We start from the raw sequence: 5,627 nt of genomic DNA on the forward strand, positions 1-5,627 counted from the left end.
GATCAAGGCTTACAGCCACCAGGAAGGATCATGACTCAATGTACAAGCCATCCCTCAAGGTCACAACAGAACAAAACACGTCCCAGTCTTTTGCCATTTCATGTTGTTGCAGCAACTGTATCAATCTATCTAATTCAGGGGTCCTCAAACTTTTTAAACAGGGGGTCAGTTCACTGTCCCAGAGACCTGTTGGAGGGCCGGACTATAGTTTAAAAAAAAAAAAACACGAACAAATTCCTATGCACACTGCACGTATCTTATTTTGAAGTGAGAAACAAAACGGGGCAAAAACACCGGTGGGCCAGATAAATGTCCTCGGCGGGCCGCATGTGGCCCGCGGGCCATAGTTTGAGGACTCCTGATCTAATTGAAGGTCTTCCTCTTTTTCACGGCCCTTCTAGTCTACCAAACATGATGTCCTTTCTCAGGCACTGGTCTCTCCGGACAACAGGTCCTAAGTACAAGAGACAAGAGCACCCTGGCTATACCTCCCCCAAGGTAATTAGCTTGTTCTTCCTGCAGTTCCTGGTACTTTCGATTGGTATGCTTCTTGGGCTATTTAATTTTCATGGATTAAAAATGAAAGAAGTTTGTCATGTCTCCCAGTACAGTCCTTCTCCGCTCTGAGGTACAAAGAGTGACCATGAGTCAGCGCTAACAGCCTTGGAAGGCCCAGGGAGAGCAGTTCTACTCTGTCCTGTCAGCTTGCTGTGAGTCAGAATCAATCAACTTGGGGCAGCAAGTCTGGTTTGAGTTCTTATTTTCTTCACCCCGCCCTACCAACGCCTGCACATTAAAAAAAAAAATATCTGCTTTGAAGGTTCCCTGTCTATGTCCATTCGAACTCCTTCAGCTGCACCTTCTTTGTCTTAATGCCTCATTGAGGCTTTTCCTCAGTGCCAGCGGGACTTTGGCACCGGGTCACCTAGTTCAAATTCTCCTTCCACCCTTATTGGCTGGGCACCTTGGCCGTGTGGAGTATAATTCTACTCTGGCACGCATGAGGACCCCAGGAATTGAAGATCAATTGATAAATCCTTTAGGATTTGTCTTCACAATGGCAGGGCGGGGGACTGGTGAGAGGGATCTTTGTGACCAGCCTCCCTCTGGCTCTCCACGGCTCCTTAGCTATGGTAAGGACCTCACCCAGCAGACTGGGACAAACTTCTGCTTCAGGTCTCCTGAGGACCGCAGGCCCCTGCTTGAACATTGCACTGGGCTGGATTGCGTGGTGTTGGCAGCTACCCTCAAGCCTCAGGTGAGGACCCCGTGTGGTGAAACACACGCCTGCTTTGGATTGAGAAGGGACTGAAGGTGATAATACTGGGGGGTGAAGGGGAGGGGAGACAGGGCAGGGCCTGGAGGGGAACCAGATGGTCTCTCATCTCAGCTCAGGCATAGCTAAAGGAGGCCACGGAATCAGGGTGTGTGGTCAGTCTCAGGAGAGCCCACAGAGGAGCTGTTCCCCCCTTGGTAGGTCTTTTGTGTCCACCAGTTCCATTCATGGTGCCCAGGCCAGCCAGCCTAGCTCCTGCCCTTGGAGATTGTCTTTCTTCCCCAGGGGAATGTGGAGGCAGGACTGAACGCCTGGGTAGCCCACCATGGCAGCAAGGGACAGGGGCTCTGGAGTGCGCTCTGAAGTGGGGAGCCTTGGTGGGAGCTTGTCCTCTTGGTGCCTCATCTGCCCTCCGTAGCCAGGAAAACAACAGCCCGTGCACATCACATTTGGTGAGTTTTAAAGGAGGCAAACCATGTCGTATAAGCAGGCCCTGGGGTGGAGCAATCTCTCGGTGACTGTCACCTTTTACTGACCGCACTTTGATTGCCTGTTGGGAGCACCTGGAGGATGTTCAGAGAATCGCCAAGTGAGCTTCTGCTAAGAGAGATGGAAACACTTGGAACAGTGAATGGTGATGAGGAAGCGACACAATCAATGCAATTGATGTCCCCGAGCTGTACATGGAAGATTGTAAAATGGCAAATGTTCTGATACCTATATACTTATATACAGTCATAAAACACAGGTATAAATAATAATACTCTAAGTATCATATACATCTATATAATAAAAATCCCCATTTCCCGAGCTGCACCAAAAATCACTTCCATCTTAATTTCTGGAGTGGGGCCCAGGCTTCATGGCATTTTCATAGCTCCCCAGGAGATTCCGGGGGGGTAAGGGGGGTGGAGCTGAGAAATCGATTTTAAGGAAATAGGTAGGAGCCATTCCTCATGGTGAAATTTACATGGGAATTCTTCTGACTTAGTGAGATTTTCCCTTTGAAATCTTTTTTGGGTCCTTTTGAAGGACCCCCAAGAAGGGGAACTGCTTGCCTTGAGGATGTACAAAACCATCTCCTCCTCAGGAGAGAAAAGGTTTCCTGGAATCTGTGCAAAGGAATCATGCTCACTGACTCACTTCCACTTTCTCCTCAGTGGGGGCCCCTTCCTGGTGAAGTTCCTGGAAACCCTTCCTCTGGATGTTTTTCTAGGAACTCTATCTTTCACCAACCCCCAGGGACTGATTATAGTGTAAGAAACCCCCAAACTCCAACTCACTGCCACTGAGCCAATGCTGACTCATAGTGACTCCGCTGTGGGTTTCCGAGACTGTAACTGTTTGTGAGAGTAGAAAGCCCAGTCTTTCTGACTTTCTCCCGAGGAGCTGCTGGTGGTCTCAAACTGCCAACCATGCGATTGCAGCCCAATGAGTAACCACTGGGGCTCCTAAGATTATAACAAACGAATCTGAAAGAAGGAATCATAGTCAAATGTTGTTTATCCTACAGGAGCCCCAGTGGTGCATGCTATGGGTCAGTCATTGGACTGCTAACTTGAAGGTTGGCGGTTCAAACCCACCCGCCACTCCTCAGGGGAAAGATGAGGCTGTCTGCACCAGTCAACATTTACAGTCTTGGAAACCTTGCTTAGATAGAGCTTCTATGAGTTAAATTAGACTTGAGGGCAGTGGGTTTTTGTTTTAAAGGTGATTTAATAGTTGGGAATTTATTCATGATAAGGCTTTTTCCTAAACCCACGGAAAGGTAAAAGACCTAAAATTGAGTATGGATAGAGAGGCGGCTGCTTTAAAATTAATCTGTGAGAAAATATATCACAGAAATGGACTTTTTGTGAGTTATGTAAAGGGAGAAGTAGATTTTGTCTCCCCTGATCACAGATCAATTATTTCAATATAATTTATTGAAGAATCCTTCCCTGGTGGATATGTGTGTGTATTATTTTGTTGAATATTATATTCCCTTAAACTTTTTTTAAAAACCCAAACGTGAATCTGTGGATTCTGTTAAAATTCTCTAATCCTTTGCATTCCTGCCTATTGACACGTTCCCTCATCCTTACTGAAGATGGGCAGAGAGTTGTTCACTGGCCCCATCTTTTCAAAGAATTCGTTTTTAAATGTCTATTTAACCAAATTTCATGTTTTGTTTATCTGTTTTAACTGTGTACTCTGATCTGAGTGAAAGTGCATGAGATAAATTTATTTTCTGTTTAACAATTCATGCACATCTGTTCTGCCGTATTGATGGCAGTCTCTACAATGTAACAGCACACTTCCAACTTCCGGCTGGTGGTAGATTTCCACCCATTCTTCTTTTCTTTTTTTTAGTCGTTTTATTAGGGGCTCATACAACTCTTATCGCAATCCATACATACATCAATTGTGTAAAGCACATTTGTACGTTCATTGCCCGCATCATTCTCAAAACATTTGCTCTCCACCTAAGCTCCTGGCATCAGCTCCTCATTTTCTCCTCCCTTCCCCCTCCCCCCTCCCTCACGAATCCTTGATAATTTATAAATTATTTTGTCATATCTTGCCCTGTCTGACGTCTCCCTTCACCCACTTCTCTGTTGTCCGTCCCCCAGGGAGGAGGTCACATGTAGATCCTTGTAATGGGTTCCCCCTTGCCAACCTACCCTCCCTCCACCCTCCCAGTATCGCCACTCACACCCCTGGTCCAAACCTGAGGATTCCAACAACCATAGCCTTGGTCTCTGTCAGACGAGAAGGCCTGGTATGTCTTTCATGGTCTGGTTCCAGCTTTCTTCTGATCTCTCTAGAACCTTCTCTTGTGGTCCCTTTCAGAGTGGTCAGCAGTGCTAGCTGGGATCATCTCGTTCTCCTAGCCTCAGGGTTGTAGAGGCTGAGGTTCCCCTCCTTTGGGCTAATGACTTCCACTGTCTTTGATCGTCTTTCCTCTTCTTTGCTCCAAAAAGAGACCATTAGTTACACTTAGATGGCTGCTCACATACTTTGAAGACTCACCAAAGTAGAATGTAGAACATTGTCTTTGTGGACTATGAGGTGGACTATGTCCACTTTGATCTGAGGTCCGCCTGTGCATGATATATGTATTTGTGACAGAGAAAACTCAAGATAGAGTCTATTGGAGACCTAGTCATCACCCCAAAGTTGTGGGCCTTGGTGTATATGAGAGGGAGGGGATCATGGTGAGGGCAGGGCAGGGCTGCTCATGGTAGGGCCAGGCTGTTGTCAGAAACGTTTGTGACCTGGTGCACCCAAGGCAGATGGGCAGTGCCCTTCTGCCACAGGCAAAATGGTCACCTTGGCAACTTCAGAAGGGTGCACAGAATGAACAAATTCTGTCAAAGCTGGAATCAAGGAACTTTGCATTTTAATCATCATCCGCAGCTCCCTGGCTTCCTCAAGCTTCCCTTTCCATCCACAGATGGATGTGATCTGGGGGATGAGATTGACACAAGATGCTAGGTGCTTCTCCACCGCCATCCTGGTCATCTTCTTGGTGATCTTCTCACTGGGGAAGATGACACCGAGTCATGGACATGTCTGGAACCTGAAGCCAATGGAGGCTGGGACAGGAGAGTTCCAGAGTCGATAGACAACAGGGCTCGAGTTATCAATAGAAAGCAGAAGGCCCCAGGCAGGAACACCGGCATCAGAAGAAGCAACAGGAACAGAATAGCCTAGGCTGCAATCACGTGATAACTCGATGTGCTTTTTTTAATCAAAAAGTTCTAAGGCTTCAATACAGCTTTTAGCCTTAATTCAGGCTACACTATGAGGTAAATACACTGCCCAGATGTATTTAGGTGACCCTGAGTTTTATCACTGTTGCCCAGCCCTTCAAAGATGGGCTTCATAATAAATATTATTTAACAGTGACAAAGTCTGATTTTTCTTTAAAATAAATAAGTGCATTTAGTATCCTATCCATGTATTCATTGGTGTGTTTATCTGGTTTCTTCTGTTCATGTTCTTGTTCTACTGATTCACTCCTCTGCTAGCTTCTGCTTTTTTGAGGTGGATGGCTAATTTATTTTCATTTCAGAAACTTTTAATCCTCCTGGAATCCAGATTCCTGGTTTTCATGGAAATCGAGGGAACATAAATACACAGGCCTTTGCCCTTAAATGTCTTTTTGAAACTTGAGCATTGAAAAATGTGGCTCCTTGGAAGAAAGAACAATGGGACGACAGTTCTGCGGGGGACAAGGGAGAGGGGAAGGCAGGGGAAAGAAAGTGGGTAATAACAAACCCAGGGACAGGGGAACAACAAGTGACCAAAAATCGATGGTGAGGAGGGGGTAGGAGGTCTGGTAGGGCTTGATCAAGAGCAATGCAAC

General features: G+C 46.4%; 1 pseudogene; it reads right to left on the reverse strand.

Annotated features, from left to right (window-relative positions):
• Positions 1–4,494: 4,494 nt before the first annotated feature.
• LOC101652453 lies at positions 4,495–4,941 on the reverse strand (annotated as a pseudogene).
• Between the last annotated feature and the right edge of the window lie 686 nt (positions 4,942–5,627).

Source organism: Echinops telfairi, unplaced genomic scaffold, assembly GCF_000313985.2.
Source record: "Echinops telfairi isolate 266 unplaced genomic scaffold, ASM31398v2 ScPeMD7_5592;HRSCAF=6446, whole genome shotgun sequence".
Classification (NCBI taxonomy): domain Eukaryota; kingdom Metazoa; phylum Chordata; class Mammalia; order Afrosoricida; family Tenrecidae; genus Echinops; species Echinops telfairi.